General features: G+C 38.8%; 1 protein-coding gene across 5 annotated transcripts in view; it reads right to left on the bottom strand.

Annotated features, from left to right (window-relative positions):
- Hycc2 (hyccin PI4KA lipid kinase complex subunit 2) overlaps positions 1-20,125 on the bottom strand; it is a 59,712-nt gene that overhangs the window by 33,967 nt on the left and 5,620 nt on the right. For 4 of the 5 annotated variants that reach the window (XM_055616555.1, XM_055616559.1, XM_055616554.1 and 1 more), the window contains exon 2: positions 5,603-5,700. The gene's annotated coding sequence lies outside the window, so the exon portion shown is untranslated. Of the gene's footprint in view, positions 1-5,512; positions 5,579-5,602; positions 5,701-20,125 lie in introns of those variants that run through there. The other variant, XM_055616556.1, reaches the window with a different exon arrangement.

Here is a 20,125-nt window from a genome sequence, read left to right as displayed (position 1 = left end):
AAATACTCGTCAAAAAAGGGGGCGGGGAGTAGACGGGGACAATGAAATGGTTATGCTCATAGACTGGCATCTAGCCAAACTGTCATCAGAGAGGCATCACCCAGCAAGTGATGGGAGCAGATACAGAGATCCACAGCCAAACGCTAGGTGGAGCCAGGGAACCCCCACAAAAAAAGAGGAAGGACTGTAGGAAACAGAGGGGCTGAGGACACGACAAGAACATGACCCACAGAATCAACTAAGCAGGGTCATCGGGGCTCTCAGAGACTAAAGCAACAAACACAAACCCTGTGTAGGTCTGAGTTAGGTCCTTTGCATCTCTGTTATGGTTGTGTAGCTTGGTGTTCTTGCGGAACTCCTAACAGTGGTAACAAAGGCTGTCTCTGACTCTTGTCTGCACTTAGGACCCTTTCCTCCTACTGGGTTGCCTTGGCCAGTCTTGATATGAAGGTTTGTACCTGGTCTTACTGTAACTTGTTAGGCCATGTTTGGTGGATATCCCTGAGAGGCCTGCTCTTTTTTTCTGGGGTGGAGGAGGGGGAGATGGAGGAAGAGTGGATCTGTGAGAGAGGGGAGGTGTGGGGAGTGACTAGGAGAAGTGGAGGGAGAAGAAACTGTGGCCAGGATGAAATGTATAAAAGCATTTTTAAAAAGTAGGGACAGGGGCTGGAGAGATGGCTCAGAAGTTTAGAGCACTGGCTGCTCTTCCAGAGGTCATGAGTTCAATTCCCAGCAACCACATGGTGGCTCACAACCATCTATAATGAAATCTGATGCCCTCTTCTGACATGCAGGTGTACATGCAAACACACATTGTATACATAATAAATAAATAAATCTTTAAAAAAAAAAGGTTTAAAAAAAAAAGTAGGGACAGATGATAGAAGAGTGAATCAGATACAAATATTTTTTTAAAATATATGTGTAGAAATGTCTGTGTGTGAGTATGTGCATGTGAGTGTATGTACCCTCAGAGGCCATAAAAGGGCATCAGATTCCCTGGAATTGAAGTTATGGGTGGTTCTGAGCCACCAGATGTGTGTGTTAGGAACCAAACTCAAGACTTCTGCAAGAGCAATATGCACTCTTAACCACTGAGGCATCTATCCCTTGCATGGGCTATAAATAAAGTATGACTGGCCTTAAAGTTGATAACCACGTTGTTTAGTAATCAGTACACAAAGTTTATTATATACTATTCTATCTACTTTGTTATAGCTTAAAATGTCTTATAATAAATAATGAAAACAAATTCAAATGTACAAGTCCTCAAATAATGGCTACAAAACAGGGCTCTTATATTTATTTATTTACTTCCTTCTTTGTTTTTGTGGGTGAGGCAATGGAGAGTGTACATTCATAGATTGCTCTGAGATCTAAGTAAAACTCTGAAAAAGAACTAGGGCTAGGGATGTGGCTCAGTTGGTGGAATACTTCCCTAGCATGCAAAAGGCACTGACTTTGTTCCCAGCTCAGAGTGAGGCTAGAAGTTCCAATACAGACCAACGGTTTGGAGAATTTTGGCCTAGATAACACATATTTTTGGAAGAGTTACTTCTCTGTCTCCTCAAACTGCTTGTTTATAAAATGAGGACAATACAAGTATCTATGACAAAAGTTTTTTCAGATTTTGTTTATCTGTTTTGTTCCGAAGCACAGTCTCACAAGGAAGCCCTGGCCTGACACTAAATATGTTGAACAGGTTGACCTTGAATTCAGACATCCTCCTGCCTCTGTGTGTCCAGTGCTGGGGTAAAAGGCATGTGCCACCCTGGCCAGCTCACAAGACACTTAAACAAACAAACAAACAAAAAAAACCATAATAAATAATACAGAGATTGGCTAACATTCTTCATGTTAGCTGCCATTAAAAAAATAGTAATGCAATTACTTAAGTTTTTGACAATTCAAGAAGCATTTCTATTCTGGTGGTAAAAATAGTTAATTATTGTCTTAGTCAGGGTTTTATTGCTGTGATGAAACACCATGACCAAAAAACAAGTTGGGGAGGAGAGGGTTTATTTGACTTACACATCCAGATCACAATCCATCATTGGAGGAAGTCAGGACAGAAACTTAAGCAGGGCTGGAACCTGGAGACAGAACCTAATGCAGAAGCCATGGAGGGATGCTCCTTCTGGCTTACTCCCCATGGTTTGCTCAGCCTGCTATCTTATAGAACCCAGGACCACCAGCCCAGGGATGGCACCACCCACCAAGAGCTGGGCCTTCTGCTACTGATCAATAATTGAGGAAATGCCTTACAGTTGGATCTCACGGAGGCATTTTCTCAACTGGTGCACCTTCCTCTCTGATGACTCTAACTTGGGTCAAGTGGACACACAAAACCAGCCAGTACAATTATCTATTAATAGAAATATTGTTGAATATAATGCTAAGGATACGACAATGAAGGATAAAAAGAAAATAAGTGTTCTCAAGGGTTTCAAAGGAATCAAAATTATTAAATAAACAAAGCTATAGAATTACCAGTGTAATTACCAGTGTAATGACAAAAGTTTTTTCAGATTTTGTTTATCTGTTTTGTTCCGAAGCACAGTCTCACAAGGAAGCCCTGGCCTGACACTAAATATGTTGAACAGGTTGACCTTGAATTCAGACATCCTCCTGCCTCTGTGTGTCCAGTGCTGGGGTAAAAGGCATGTGCCACCCTGGTTATTTTTTTTTGGTTTTTCAAGACACAGTTTCTCTGTGTAGCCTTTCAATCTGTGTACACCAGACTGGCCTTGAACTCAGAGAGATCCACTTGCCTCTGCCTCCCAAGTGCTGGAATTAAAGTTGTGCACCACCACTGCCTAGCTTACTGCAAATTCTTAAACTTGATAAAAAAAAAAAAATTGGGCCAGCCTTCCAGTACCTGGAAAGCAAAGACAGGCAGATTTCTGAGGTCAAGACCAGCCTGGTCTACAGCAATAGTTCCAGGACAAGTGGGCTATACAGAGAAACCCTGTCTCAAGCCCTCCTCAACCCTCAAAGCATTGGGAAAAAATTATGAAGATATTTCAAAGTATATGTCTAAAGCTTAGATTAAGGCAGTTGTTATTGAAAAGACTAAATTCCCTAAGGCAAAATTTAAAACTGTACTATGTGATACAGTAGCTCTAAGCTGAAAAGCTATTTAAATTAATTCAAATACAATTTGCTTATTTTCCTGCTATAAGACAGAAATTAGACCTATTCTGTGTTATGATAAAATGTGGGCTCAGGGGACTAAAGAGACAGCTCGGAAGTTATAAGAGCACACTGCTCTTTCAGAAGACTTGAGTTTGGTTCCCAGCAATCATGTTAAGTGGATTGATCATAACTGCTAATAATTCCAGCTCTAGAGAGATCTGATGCCTCTGGCCTCCATGGAAACACACACATGCACATGTATATGTACTTAAAAATGAATTTAAAAATGTAGGTTCAGTCATTTTATAAAGAAAGGGGTGACTATCCTCCAGAGTGATCTTTATTAAGAGACTGTCTCATGATCACTAGGGTCTCATAATCACTGGGATCTCATGATCACTTAGGTCTCATGATCACTGGGGTCTCATGACCACTGGAGTCTCATGATCACTTAGGTCTCATGACCACTGGGGTCCCATGATCACACCTTAATGTGAGAGAGTAATTAGGAGAAATAGAGATAATATTAGAGACAAATGACGGCCTTGGAGGAAAACAAAGGCTTCCCTTCAAACACCTGGAGATAAAGAGGGCCAGAGAGATGGCTCAGTAGTAAAAGCATTTGCTGACAGGCCTGATGCCCTGAGTTCAATCCCCCAAACCTACATGATGGAAGGAGAGAACTGACTCCAAAATTTCTGCTATGACTTTTACATAAGCATGTACGTGCACACACTACACCCTGTGCTGGCAAATAAATGAATATATACTTTTAAAAGACCTAGAGAGGAGCTTCATTAAGACAGCTTAGAGTAAAAAGTAAAAGAGATGATAACACATGCGAGTGTGATGGGGTGGGTATGTGTCTGCAGGGGGACAAACGGGGTTCTCTGACTGTTCTAGGTTTTGAGGGGATGACCAGAAGCTTTAGTGTGATTTAGTCTGGCATAGCCTATGTGCTGAGGAGCCTGGTACTGGGTAAAATTACCTTGTAGCTTCGAGGGGGAAGACAGGGCTTACTTATCTCCTCCCTTGCTTCCCACGACCTGTGTGTTGTAGATGTCATAGCAGGGGCCTGTCAGCGGTAAGGGGCCACGGCCTGATTTCTGAGAGAGGATGCAGCTAGAGGGTCTATGACCTAAGAGAATGCACCCTGGACAGTGTTACTGTCTTTGCCAGTCTTTACTGAAGACTTCACTTCCTGAGGCAATCTGTCCTGTACTCCAAATTCACTTTTAGTGTTTTCTCTAGAGTTGAGAACCTAATGTTGCCTATCCTGCTCTCCTAATGCAGAGTCATACAATTATAGACGCTAACTTAGGACACCATCCCAGCCAAGCTCAGTATTCCTCATGGGGTGGGGAGATAGTAAAGGAATACATACACAACCATAGTGTCAGTCCACAATCAGGCTGAAATTTGAACCCTATGTGCTCACTCCTGACAACATTCAAACTCAACATGCGACTGCTGGATTCTCTTAAGGCAAATTGATGTCTGTATCTACTCAGTTTTAGCTGAGATGGGCGTTAAGGCTGGTGGCATGGAGCTTTCTTGCCTACAGTGCCTCTGGAGACTTCATAAAACATACCAGTTTTCTGTCAGGATGCTGCATCTGGGGGTCAGACTCCATGCAGCATGAGCACTGTCTAAGTTTCCTTCTTCCTTGTACCTACTTGAACCTTGTCAACATGAAGCTTTCATAAATGTTGGCCCTGTCAGCTATTTATGAATTCCAAAAAACTGCTTTCCTGGGTACATTCAACTAAGTGATTTTGCTCTTTCCCCATTTTCTTCTTGACATGTCTTGGCATGTGTTTTTTATGAAAACAGTGGTAGTTGAGATGTGTGCAGGATCTTGGGTTATAGCAAAATAGATTTGGTAATAAGTATTTATTTGGGCTCTCTTTTCTCCTCCAGTTCCCTCTCTGAGACTGGATCTTGCTATCTAGCTAGCTAAGCATTACCTTGAACTCTTGAGTCTCCTGCCTCTACTTCCTAACTGCTAGGATTACAGGCATACAAACAACACTTGGCTTTGATTTTGCACATTTTGTATATTATTAATAAACACTAGAAAAGCAGGTTATTTTCTCTGCCACATTTCAAATACCTAAACATGTGGCTATTTTCCTATATCAGACAGAACAGAAAGAGAACATTAGCCACAGTCACAAAAATTGCTTTCAACAGTGATCTAGGAATATCCTGATACATCATGCTGAATAAATGAACTAAATAGAAGTAAAATTCAGATAACACATTTGTTAAATTGTATTTGTTAGATACAATTGCTAAAATAATTCAAAAATTGAATTCAAAGGTAGTACAATGTGATCGTGTCAGGTAAAACTGTATAATAAATAAAGCTACTCACCAAAGGTTACCAAAAACTCTTAACATGTTTTACTCGTACGAGAAAATTATTCTTCATCTATTTTTTTTAAAGTTAAGGTCATAATTTTACCTGTCTTAAGATCAGTTTTCTAAAGGAGGAGGTGGCACAGGAATGTGGCAGAGTTCAAGTATGGAATTCATTTGTTGAGAGTTAAATATTTTCCAACTCTGTAAAAAATAAAAATAAATTCAAATATTAAAAAATATTCTCAAGAACATATCACAAATTATTTAAGATGACACACTCATAAAATGGCTCTTCATTTTTATGTGTTGGTGTGCAAGCACTGACGGTGCATGTGTACTTATGTGTGTGGCTGCATGCACCTGCACATGGTCATGTGGAAGACACTGAAAAGCCAACTCTGCTGAGTCACATCTTACCCCTTCACACAGTATTGAAGATAGAGCTCTACCATTTTTTGGTTAGGTTGGCAGCCAGCAAGCCCCAGAGATCTACCCAACTCCATATTATACCCCTCCGCACTGGGATTATACACACAGCAGAAACACATGGCTTTTGACATTGGACCCTGGTCCTTGATACTTGTGTAGTAAGCACATTTACTTGCCGTAGCTCACCTAACACTAAAGAATAATTATGGACCCTAACATATTCTGTAATAACTAGCATACTTGTGTATCTTTATCATATATAAGAAAAAATTTTGGAGACAAAAAGTCTCAATTTTAGCTTCAAGCATCCCATTAATTATCTGTTTGTTTGTTTGGTTAGTTTGGTTTGGTTTTTCAAGACAGAGTTTCTCTGTGTAGCCTTGGCTGTTCTGGAGAGCTTTGAAGACTAGGCTGGCCTCAAACTCACAGATATCCGCCTGCCTCTGCCTCCCCCCGTGCTGGGATTACAGGTGTGAGCCACAGCGTCTGGATCCCACTTATTATCTTTAAGACAATGGGTAGGTTATTTAAACTGCTGGAGATTCAGGTGAAAAAATATCTAGAAAATTAAATCTTTTCCATACCAAAATACTCTAATTTTTGAAACATATTATAGTGATGCACTCTTTCTCTTGCAAGAGTTTTCTTTAGGACTCCAGAGCCTCAACAAGGCATGCATGCACCTGCCACCTATCCTCACTTCTAAACTAAATAAATAAGAAATGGAAAATAGGCAATAAGCAGTCATGCACAAATCATGTTAACTGGTTTATAACAAAGATAATTTTGCAATGCAATTGGAAAAGAGAGTTTTAAGTAAAAAGATGTTAGGTCAAGTGGCTATCTCTATGGAAAACAATGAACTTACACTACTCACAAAAGCAAACTCCAGAGACCAGCAGGTGATTGACTGGTTAGAGCACTTGCTGCCAAGTCTGAGGATTTGAGTTTGATCCTGGATGGAGGGTGAGACTGACTCCTGAAAGCTGTCCTCAGACCCTTACAGGCATGTGTCTGTGCATGAGCATCTTCCCACTCCCATCTCTAATTCGATGTTGAAAAGGAAGAAAATGCCAAGTGGAATACAGATCTAAGTATTGTGGAGCAGGGAAATGTACAGCAAGACATTTGTGTAAATAACTAAGTTTAAACTTCTATCACCTCCTTCCTCTTTCTTCTTGTTGAGACAGGGTCTCACTATGTAGACAAGATGGCCTTTAACTTATACTCTTCCTTGTGTCAACTTCCCAAGTGCTGAGATTACAGACATGCACACTCATTTATAATATATATTATATATAAATATATATATAATATATATATTATAAACATGCTCAATTAAGGAAAACACTTTTTAAATAAACAAAAAGCACTGACAATGGCAACTGGACTGTATTAAATCTGTCAACAAAAAATTAGATCATGGCTCAGTTCGTTGAGTTAATATTCCTGAGTTGGCAGAATAAATATTATGAAAATGTTCATATTATTTAATTTATAGAATCAATGAAACTTCTATCAAAATTTCTATGCTGTACTTCACAGGTTTAGAAGAAATACAAGAACTCATATGAAACTCAGAACATTGCTGGGAGCCAGGCGCAGTGGCACTCACCTGTAATCCCAGCACTCAGGGAGGCAGAGGCAGGCAGATCTCTGTGAGTTTGAGGCCAGCCTGGTCTACAAAGGGAGTCCAGGAAAGCCAAGGGTACACAGAGAAACCCTGTCTCGAAAAAAAAAAAAAAGAACAGTACTGGAGATATTATAAAATCCAACTTCAAATCATACTATAGAGCTATACTGATAAAGAAAGCCTGGTACTGCCATAAAGATAGACAAAGTAGAATGAGACTAGAACAGAAGACCTGGAAATAAGATGGCAAAGCTAAACCCAGGTAATTTTGACAAAGGAGGTAAAAACATAAAATGCTTTGGGAAAAGGACCTATTAAACAAATGGTGCTGATAAAACTCAACTACCTACAGAAGATGAAATTAGATGTTTATCTTTCACCTTGTACACAAGTCAATTCAAAATAAATCAAAGACCTTAATTTAAGACCCAAAACACTGACTTTTTTTAAGGAATCGTGGGTTACCCTTCAAGATACTGGGTTAGCTAAGGACTTGAAAAAACACCAACTGCTAAGGAACTAAGCCTGCTATCAACAGATGAAAATAGTTTCTCTACAGCAAAGGACACAATTAGCAAAGTTAACAGAAAATCCATACAGTGGAGGAAAATCTTTGCCAGCTACACTTCAGACAAGAGGCTGTTATCCAGATCTAACAAAGAACTACAGAAATTGAATACCATGGAAATAAAACTGTTAATCAACAAATGGGGAAATAGTTGTTGTTTTAAAAGAAACACATATGGCCAACTGCTTTTTAAAAGTATTCACTAAACCTAGGATACAAAGCAAAATAACTGTAAATAATAATAATAATAATAATAATAATAATAATAATAATAATAATAAAGTAGTCAATATCCCTACTCATCAGATAATACAAATTAAAACTACTTTGAGATATCACCTCACCCTGCCATGAATGAATTTGACAACACTTACTCACTGTCAGGAGGTACAAACTAATTAACACTGCCATTATGGAAATCAGTTTGCATATTTCTCAAAAAATTAAAAATAGAACTTGTTAGTATTTTGGAACACAACCTGCTTCTGGGATTACCTAGCAATTTATGATATCATCATGTGTTGCCGGCCAGGTGGCCACACCTGGAAGGCGTGGTTACCTTGCCCCTTAAAGGTACATCCCGACACGTGGTCACTCTCTTACTCTCTCACTCCTCTTACTCTTGCTTCTCTTCTCTTCTCTTCTCTTCTCTTCTCTTCTCTTCTCTTCTCTTCTCTTCTCTTCTCTCTCTCTGTACCCCCTCCCCTTTCTCTCTCTCTCCCCATCATGTCATGTTCCCCTCCTTCCCTCCATACCCACTTAATAAACCTCTTGCATAGAAGATTGGTTGACCAGCCTCATTCTTTTAATAGATCTAACAGAACTAAGCATGTGACCCAGCTATTCCACTTCTAGGAATACCCAAACAATGCCATACCCTCCCATGTAGATATTAACACCCACAAGCTTATTGCTGGTTTATTTACTATAGCAAAGAATTGGAATCAACCTATTTACCCATACACAAATCAATGGATAATGAAAAACTGGGAAAATGAGTACTATTCAGTTCTAAAAAAAAAAAAAAGAAAGTTTAAAAATTTGCAGAAAAATGGAAGGACTCAGAATATATAAAGCAAGGTCACACAATCTTAGAAAGAAAAATACTTGCAAGTTCTCTCTCCTAAGAGGAATTCAGTCAATTATGTATTTGTATTTATAAACAAATGTACATGTGGGTACAGTATAACATAAAAAAAGACTAAATATTAAGTAACGAGAAGGACTGAACGCAGGTAATTAAGTTATAAAAAACAAGTTATGAAAGAGTGTATAAAGCAAATTACTTTTTTTTAAGTCTAATTCTGTCATAATTTTTTTGGGTGGTGGTGAATAAGTACATAAAATATATTCAATACTGAAAGTTTAAATCTAATGTACAGCTTCACACCTTCTATTTCAAATGCTATTTCTAACTGTACAGAAGTTCACTGAGCTGTACAAACTTTGCATCTCTATGGGAGTGAGGTATCTGAGCACTGTGTATTCAAATGCTGATTTCTGTGCCACAGATATCTGATTACAGGCTGACTTTGGTATTGTCATTATTACAAAGCATCTCCTGCCTCAGTATTTTGTAAACACCTTCTGACTGGTTGAACAAAGAGCTGAAAGGCCAATAGCTGGGCAGGAGAGGAAGGTAGGACTTCCAAGCTCAGTAAGAGAATCTCAGATGGGGACAAGAGAAGAGGGAGTTGCAATGAAGAAGTAGGTGCCAGAACAAGACTAAGATGACAGGTAACAGGCCATGTGGTTAGTATTGTCGGGTTAGAAGAGCTATAGAGCCCAGATAGAGCCTAAAACTTTTAATAAATATAAAGGTCTCCATGTCATTATTCAGAGAAAGGGCAGGCATAGAAAAAACTTCCAGTTACACATCTCCTTAATTTTAGTGTGTAATATTTATTTTATTTGCAAGTTTTTAATCAATGGATAATGAAAAACTGGGAAAATGAGTACTATTCAGTTCTAAAAAAAAAAAAAAGAAAGTTTAAAAATTTGCAGAAAAATGGAAGGACTCAGAATATATAAAGCAAGGTCACACACTCTTAGAAAGAAAAATACTTGCATGTTCTCTCTCCTAAGAGGAATTCAGTCAATTTCTTTTAAAAGATAGTCTATTTAAAATAGTAAGATGCAGAGCCATTGAAGAAGATACCTAACGCTTATCTCTAGCCTCTACAACATCCTCATACATGTACATATGCACCTGTACACACACACACAAAAGCATGTTCCCATGCATGTGTACTGAGAAGGGAGGAGAGGAGGGAAAATGAAAAGAAAAGCAAAGGTCTAGAGAAGTACTTTCTCTTTGTCAACAAGATATTTATAGGCAAAAGTTTACCTTCTTCCTGGAAACTTTTGTTTGAGACAAGGCCTTGCTATGTAACCCTGGCTAACCTGGAAATCACTATGTAGATTAGGCTGGCCTCACTCATAGAGATCTGCCTTCCTAGTGCTGGGATCAAAGGTGTGTATCAACACATCTTAAAACTCTTTTCTTTTCTGTCTTTTTTTTTTTTTTTTTTTTTTTTTTTTTTTTGAGACAGTGTTTCTCTGTAGCCTTGGTGGTCTTGAACTCCCTTTGTAGACCAGGCTGGCCCTGAACTAGCAGTGATCCACCTGCCTCTGCCCCACTGAGTGCTAAGATTAAAGGTGTGCAATATCATGACTGGCGCCTTAAAACATTTTTTAAATGACAAAAATATATAAAACTTAGGTCTCAAGGTACTGGACACTGTCAATGAAGAACAATCAACTTACTTCCTTAAGTATCCAGGCTACAATGTAAGGAAAGCCAAGCTTGGTACCATTCCTGAGACATAAGAGAATTAAAACAGAAAAAGCAGCAGGGGGAAAAAACAAACAAACAAACAAAAAAACTCTAAGAGACCACTAGATGAGATAATGACCACAAGAAAATTAATTAGTATTCTGTGCATGTTAGGAACTACCAGAATTCAGAAAAAGAAGTGCCAAATTATTAAAGATAGCAGTGCTCAAAACTTATAAAATGCCTTTAAAAGTACTCCTTTCTACCAATCAGATTAAAGTCTGGTTAAAGAATATAGAGCCCTTCTCCTAAGTATGGAGCAATAACTGGTGGAAAGGAGCACAGAGAACTAGAGAGCTGCCTCCTCTGCCTCCCAAATGAGGAGATTAAAGGCATGCACTATCATATTATAAAAAAATAAAGATATTTTAAAAATATCTTTAAAAAATAATGTGCTAAATCACAGTGTATGAAAAACTGTAATATGTCATAAGAAAAAAAATGTATTGGAACAACAGACTTTTCAGGAACAAAATTAACATACTTGAAGACAAATCAACATAGTCAAGATGGAAGCAGAATTCAAATAAACTGCACAAAGAGGGGATCCACTGCAAACTAGTGTATATATTTATTAATCCTAGTTTTAGCTAATTAAGCTGATGAGACTCAAGGGAAAAGATTTATATAAGGTGTATCCCCCAAGACAAAGAATCAACATGAGTTAGCTCTACCCACAGAGGCTAAGGTGGACTACCAGCTATGCAAGGAAAACTAAAGGAATGTGGCTGCAAGACCTAAACGCATATAGATAATACTAACTATACACAGATAACCAGAACATAACAACAACAACAACAACAACAAAATAGCTAATCTTTATTAAAAAAGGAGGTAGCTCACTTGGTAGATGTTGGGATTCAAACCTAGGACAAGAGGCTGAAGTGCCTCTTTAACATACCAAAGCAGATCTGGCCCCCAGGTCCTCCCAGCATCCCCACATTCAAGAGACCATTTAAGAAAAGTCAAACAACAGCAACAAAAATTGAGGAGTGTGAGAAAGGCACAGGCATTAAGGACCAATACATTTATTCCTTTATAACCATGACTAGTATTAACTCTGAAATAGTTATTAGAATAGTTTTAATGTACATTTCCTTTTTCTTTTGTGTGTTTTTCAAGACAGGATTTCTCTGTGTATCCCTGGCTGTTCTGGAGCTTTCTCTATGGACCAGGCTGGCCTTGAACTCACAGACATCTGCATTCCTCTGCCTTCAGATGCTGGGATTAAAGGCATGAGCCACCACTGCCCAGATATAATGTTTATTTTCTAATTTTAAATTTAAATACAATTAAGTATATATAAAGCATGTATTTTTAAAGTTTGTAATAACAAATTAAGAAAATAGCTAGCCGAATCTTTCAATCCTCTTGGAGTATTTTTAGTGAATTTCTTCCCATTCTAAGGTTTTAGATTTATTTTTCATGTGGATGAGCATTTTGTGTGCGTGTATGTCTGTGCAACACATGTGTGCAGTGTCCGCAGCAAAAACAAAATGTCGGATCCCCTTGGGACTTGGGGTTTTCAACCAGTTGTGAGTTGGCATATGGGAGCCGGGAACTGAACCTAGTCCTCTGGAAGAACAGTCAGTGCTCTAATTCCTAAGTCATCTCTCTAGCCTCTACCTAAGGTTTTATATATAATCAACATAAATTTTCTCCTTAAAGAATTGTACATTAGCCTGGCAGTGGTGGCACACACCTTTAATCCCAGCACTCTGGAGGCAGAGGCAGGCAGATGTCTATGAAGTCAAGGCCAGCCTGGTCCACAGAGAACGTTCTAGAACAGCCAGGGCTATACAGAAAAACTGTGTCTCAAAATAATTGTACATTATTATAGGGTTTATTTTTACTAGCCAGTATTTTATAACATGTGCTATACTGTAATGAAACGTCATAACCAAAACAACTTGGGGAGGAAAGGGTTTATTGGGCTTATGCTTCCACGCCACTGTTCATCACTAAAAGAAGTCTAGACAGGAATTCAAACAGGGACCTGGAGGCAGGAACTGATGCAGAGGTCAAGGATGGGCACTGATTACCGGCTCACTCCCGTGGCTTATTCAGCCTCCTTATAGAACCCAGGGCCACCTGTCTAGGTGTCTAGTCCACCCCATAATGGACTAGGCCACCCAACATCAATCATTAAGAAAATGACTTACAGGCTTGCCTATAGCTCAAACTTGTGGAGGCATTTTCTCAACTGAGTCTCTCCAGTGACTCTAGCTTATGTCAAGTTGACATAGCACACTGGTGCTACTTCAGACATTTTTACATAATCTAACTATATACACTAATCCTATCTGTTATTATCCCAGTTTTACAGATGAGGAAACAGGCACTGAGAGATTAAATCATTTCCCCAAGGTCACATAATCTACAGTAGTAAACAATGAGGCCAACTGTCAACCTAGACACTAAGAACTATTTTTCTTCCAGAGACAGAATCTTGCACTATTTAGTTTAGGCTGTCCTCAAACTTGCAATGTGTATGCCTGTGCTTAAATTACAGGCATACACTCCCACACTACGCAATACTACACAAACTTTGAAAACCTCACCCACAGAAACATCACACATGTTGATTATGCTGAGAACATTACGTTTATCTCACTTGGTCAGCAAAGTCCTTTAGAAAAGTTACATTTATGCCACATATTAGAAGAACCATATGAAAATTTAGCAGTTTTCCATATTAATGATACCCTTGGGGTATACCAAAATATGCCCTCCAAGTGAATGGCTCAGCCAGCCTTTACCACTTGGAAAGAAGCTGTTCTGGTTAATCATAATTGTCAACTTGACTGGATTTAGAATTGCTATGGAAACACACCTCTGCATGTGTCTTGTGGGGATATTTCCAGAAAGGTTTAACTGAAGAGGGAAGACTCACCTTGAATTTAGGAGGTACAATGATGAGTTGGGGTCCTGGACTGAGTCAAAGAAGGAAATGAGCTGACCACCATTCTCTCTTTACTTCCTGTGACTACAATGTGAGCAGCTGCCTTACTTTCTTGCTATCATGATTTGTCCACCATAATGGACTCTACCCTTAAACTGTGACCCCAAAATTATCTCTTCCTTCCTTGCTTTTGTCAGTCATTTTGTCACAATAACAAGAAAAATAATAGTAGAGAGGTTATCTGATAGGCCAGCTTAAATTCTATATAAAACATAAATCATGTTAGTATGTTGCTCTGTCACATTTCCCACATAACCCAGAAAGCTGCCCGTTTCAAAAAGAAGACAAGAACAGGCAACAAATGAAGGCGGCAGTGTAACTATGTATCACTTAGCCTTCAGATCCACAAACTTAATAGTGTGCAAAGCGTCTATCACAGATGGTAGGGTAGCTATATAAATTTACCCATAGGTCTCTACAGAAGAGTCTCAACGTGGGACTACTGGGCCAAAAACTCCACATAAAGCAAGGGTTCTCCCAGGACTCTAGGAGGCAGAGGCAGGTGGATCTCAGTGAGTTCAAGGCCAGCCCGATCTACAAAGCGAGTCTAGGACTGCTAGGGCTACACAGGAAAACCCTGTCTAGAAAACAAAACAGGAAGGAAGAAGAAGGAAGAAAAAGAAGAAAAAAGAACAAAGAAGAAGGAAGAAGAAAAAGGAAGGAGGAAGATGGAAGAAGCAGAAGGAGGAGAAGAAGAAGAAGGAGAAGGAGAAGAAGCAGCAGCAGCAGCATCAAAAGCAGAGGTTCTCAGCCTTGGTACAGACTGAATTTTGGTCACTCTTGACATTGTGAGAGACTGTCCTGTGCATGCATAGTATGATATTTAGAGCATCCCAAGTCACTACTCACAAAATGCCATTTTCTTTAAATTTCACAGAGTATCTCCAAATACCACCAAATATCTCTTTCGGAGCAAAACTTCCCTGGTTAAGAACCACTACTTTAAAAGAATAAGGAACTATGCCTCCTGAAGATGATTACTCTCCTTTTGAGAAACAGCTTCTTGCCTCACTTTTGGACACTGGAAAAAAGTATTCATAAGCCTCCACAGTGACCATGTAACCCATCTTCAAGAACTGAGTGTTCTGATCTACCAAGCCACAAGGCAAATGAGCCAAAGCATTTCACCATTAATGGAAATGACAGACACACAGTAGCTCTTTTCTTTTCAGTGCACAAAAGAGGACCTCTAGTTGTCTATCATCTAGTCAAATGTGAACTGATAACTTGTTTTAATCAAAAGGGAAGAACAATTTTCATGAAGGCATTTCACTGCCAGAAAGCAGTATCTAGTATATTTGTCCCTTGGTATTCAACAGTCACTGGACGCCCTGCGGATCTACCAAGTGAAAACAGCTATCTGTAACCACCTAGGCCTACAGCAGATCTCACAAAGCAATGAACACACCCTTTCTTTACAAACAAACAAATCCAAGCCATTATTTGAAAGTTGGTTGTAACTGCTGGGGCCACACTCCCGCTAACCCTGACGGGCAGCAGTTGTACAAGACTGTAGCAGGCCACGGAAGCAGAGGGAAGAAATGGCTCTATTTTGTAGGCTTTTACTTCCACTACATGGCACCTCCACGTTATCCTGTGGCCTTGTGAAATTCCCTACAACAAAAAGAAATGAAAAAACAACTGACTTTGGGTTGTGTGTGCCTTTATACATTAAGCTGGCATTACTACAACAAAGTGGCCCACTAGGAAGAAGAAAAGGAAATACTCCAGTAGGCTCAGTTTTACACACTGTAAAAGAGTATAAACTAAAGACCTAAAAAGAGAGGTGACCACAGATATATTGGTTTGGCTAAGTGGTTTTTTTGAATTAGTACTTGCTTACTAAGCTTAAGAACAAATAGCCCTCTTAGTAGGAATTGAGATATAAATTAAATAATCTTTTTTTTTTTTTTTTTTTTTGAGACAGACTTACTAGGCAACCCAACTTGTAATTCTCTTGCCAAAACCTCTTGAGTTCTGGAATGACAGACATATACTCCCACATTCAGCACTCCTTCGTCAATGCTGATCGACAATTCCCTGAGAAACTAGGCTGTCTCATTACTCCAAGCACTGACCATAGCTACTTTCCTCTAGGGAACAGCTCTAACTGCATGCTGACTATCCTACCCTTCCTTCACCATCACCTCTTCTTAAAGCTCTCCCCTCCATCAATGCAGTCTTTTTCTCCCATCCCAAGCTGTCGACTAGGGCCCAGGGCTATTCACAGAATCCATACTTCAAAATGAACACAACTATAATTCTTTTATCAACCTATAATTAAGACTTATATTGTCATTAGATTATGAATGTACACAGAGTGGGGGGGCACAAAGTTTTCTGTGGTTTGGACTCCAATAGAAATTACTAATATTTTCATTGTCAAATTAATAGTTATTAGAGACATTAAAATATCATTTGTGTTCATTACTGTTTCATGGTATACTTCTTCTGCACCCTGGATAAAAATATTTCCAATCTCACTTCCCCAGATATGTAGTTAAACATTATTGCAGATGTTTCTTTGAGGTTACTATGGATGGTGGTTAATTATCTATAGACTAAATGAAACATATTTCCTTTACTCAGTGTGAGTGGTTTTCACACATGAAAGCCCACATAGAACAAAAACATTAAACCTCCAAAGTAAAAATGTGTTCCTCCTGCCTGAATATGCCTTTCTCCTAGGAAATCACCATTTTCTAGTCTTTGGGGTCAAACTTCTGCCCTTTCTGCATCTCAAGCCAGATAGATTTGGTATAGAATAACAATGTCATATCAGGCTCTTAGGCATTTGAACAAAGAACTATACCATCAACTCTGCTAAGCTGCTTGCCAACTTATCTTGCAGTTCTTGAGACTAGCTAATTTAGTCATATGAGTCAACTTCTAACTAGTTTCAAATGAATCACACAGAGCATCCTTTATTGGTGGTTGTTTTTCTGGAGAACACTGATAAATATACCTTAAAGATGAAAATACATGCTGAAACCATCTCTTGAGCCTCTTGGGAAAGAGAGTGCTTTTATTAGATGGTGCACCACCATGCATTCTTCAGAATAGTGACATCTAAGATTAGTGAATACACAGACATTAAATTAGAGGACAAATGTTAGGGGCATATAAAATACAAGAGGGTGACTCTTGAGACCCCTTTCTCTTGGGTTTAGGGAAGAGCCTTTTCCCTCTACTTTAGAACAGAAAAAACTAATTTCTTTCCATTTATAATGCCCCTCCAAAAGGTCAGCTCTCCTCTCCCTCTTACACCCTGTAAAAACTGATATGGTAAACAAGAGCATACTGGTACCTATTTCTAATTGCACTTAAAACTTAACGCTTTTTCTTCTCAGAAACTTGTAAACAAGTTTGTATGCCCTACTATTAAACTATAACTTCTCTAGAGCAGACAGTATGTCTTTGTCGGGTTTGTATTTCTAGTTCTTAATAAGATCAAGTACACAAAAGTTAATTCATATTAAACAAACAACTTGGCAGCAGTTAGGCAGTCAATAAGAGACAAAGCAAAAAGGAAAAGAAGCAAGAATGAAAAAATTACTACTCTACATACAACACTGATCTAGTCTATACATATAAGCCATTTTAAAACTTTACTTGCAATTATGTATATGAAAGACTAAGTTCCACTTGTTAAAATCACAGAAGTTCTGTATAGGGTTTCTAAAGGTGTTTGTTTTTGTATTTTTTGTTTGTTTGTTTTCAAGATAGGGTTTCTCTTTGTAGTGTTAGCTGTCCTGGAACTTGCTCTTTTGAGCAGGCTAGTCTTGAACTCAGAACTCAAAAGATCCGCCTACTTCTGCCTTCCTAGTGCTGGGATTAAAGGCATGCACCACCATAGCCCTGCTCTAAAGATATTTCTTAGAAGATGAATATGCCCACTTGGTTTTTCTTCCTTCTGCCTAGAACTGGTCAGCCAGTATTGAGCACAAACCACAAACTAAACAAGAGCAAAGGAGATAAAGAGGAGGAGCCTGGATCACTGACAACTCTCTGGTGTATCAGTCCTACACTTTTTATTTCTGATTCTTAAGAACTTAAAGAAGTAAACTAATTTTTTAAGCAAAGGTTATTTATTTTGTGTCTGTTTTTTAATTTTTGTTTTGTTTGTTTGTTTTTCAGGACAGGGTCTCTCTGTGTAACCCTGCCTGTCTTGGAACTCACTCTGTAGACCAGGCCGGCCTCAAACTCACAGCCTCTGCCTACTACATGCTGGGGATTAAAGACATCCAACCACCACTACCTGGCTTTCTTATCAGTTTTTAGCAGCCAAACACAATTCCCAACTTGTAAGGCAGATTAGCAACAAATCTGCAGTACTAGACCCTCTAGCCTCTTCAGCTATGCCTCAATTTAATTCAGATAAAGTGTCAGGTATTTCTACTGCAATAGAAGGGGCAAGGAGGGGGCAAGGAGGAAGCAAGACTTCGTGAAGAGCCTCTACTCCCTGAGGGCACACCACAGTTACAATTCAGCTGACTGGTGAAAGGAGTCAGTTCACTAACAACTGTCATACTACAGCACTGCTCTCTCTTGTTGACACTGAAAGTTATAGTATGGAAAAGTGATGTAGCTTGCAAAATCTACCAGAAAAACAAAAGTGCATGGAAATCAGAATTAGAACAATAAAATATTTTATTGAAAAGATGTTAAAAAGTTGTTTAAGGTGATGAAGAGTTGGTTCAGAGGTTAAGAACTCCGGCTGTTCTTTGAGAGGACCCAGGCTCAATTCCCCCTTCATATGGCAACTCACAGCTGTCTGAAAAACAAGTTCCAGAGAATGACGCCCTCTGCTGGCTACTATGGGCACCATGTGTACACAGTACATAGACATGCAAGTAAAGCACCCATACAGATAAAATTAAAGCTGTTTAAAAGTTTCACTAATTCTTACTTTAAAAAGAGAACAAGTGCTCTAGCCATGGTGGCCCACACCTTTAATTCCAGCGCCCAGCAGAGGCAGGTGGGTTTCTATGTGTTTGAGGCCAGCCAGGTGTACAGAATAAGTTCCAGGACAGCCAGAGCTATTACACAAAGAACCCTGTTTCAAAAAAACCAGGTGGTGGGGAGGAGAAAAGGGAGGACTGACTCAGATTTAACTTTGAAGAAACACTGGTATAGCAAAAGTTAAGGCTGATTCTCATTATCACATTTTTCCAATTCATAAAACTTCTGAACAAATCCTTCATGCTTTCCATTTAATGTATTTTGTACTTGTATTTTAAACTTTAAAATATTTTTGTAACTATTTATTTTTGTGTGTGGTATGTGTATAGGCCATACATACCACTGTGTGTGGAGATAAGAGAACAACTTTTAGGAGCTGTTTCCTCCTTCCACCTAGATGTGTGTTTTGGGGACTGAGCTCAGATCATCAGGCTTAGAGGTGAGAGCCTTTAACCACTGAGCCATCTTGCCAGCCACGTTTTTAAGCTCTTATTTGATGTCGTAGCAGAACTTTTCATAAATTCTTACAATTCGTGTAATTTACGGATTTTCCTTTGTTCACATTGACCTAAGGCTTACAGCATGTGCGTCTATAGTGCATCATGACCAGACTACATCCCCGGCCTCTAGACTGTTTTCCATTCTTAAAGAAAATGGAAAATAACCTGGTCCCTCTGTGGCTTACTCCACAGACCTACATAAGAATTACATAACCCAACATTATAAAACACAAATATACAAACTTTCATTGTCTTTAATAATAATTAAAAAACAAAAAAACGCTGACAATCCAACAAGTCCAGTACTGTGTATATATCCAAAGGAATTGAAATCACATTAAGAGACACAGGTCTCCAATGTTTATTGCAGTACTATTCACAACAGCCAAAAATAAGTGTCTACCAACTGCTGAATGAGTAAAAAAATGTGTCATATATATAATAGAGTATTATTGAGTTAAAGGATGAAATCTTGTCATCAGTGACAACATGGAGAAACCTGTAGTACATTATGTTAAATGTTAGTCACAGAAAGACAAATATCACATGATCTCTCATAGAATCTTTAACGATTGATCTCAGAAGTAGAAAGTAAAGCAGTGATTACAAGAGGCTGGGAAAGTAGTAGGGAGGGATGCGAAAAGGTTAGTTAATAGATACTATTAATAGAGTGATAGGAATTCTGATGTTCTGTTGCACAGTGAGATGAGTACAGATAACTATAGTTATCTACATT

Source organism: Psammomys obesus, unplaced genomic scaffold, assembly GCF_907164565.1.
Source record: "Psammomys obesus unplaced genomic scaffold, mPsaObe1.curated_primary_1811, whole genome shotgun sequence".
NCBI lineage: Eukaryota > Metazoa > Chordata > Mammalia > Rodentia > Muridae > Psammomys > Psammomys obesus.
Note: the sequence above shows the minus strand (reverse complement) of the source record. Positions and strands in the feature narration are given on the sequence as shown.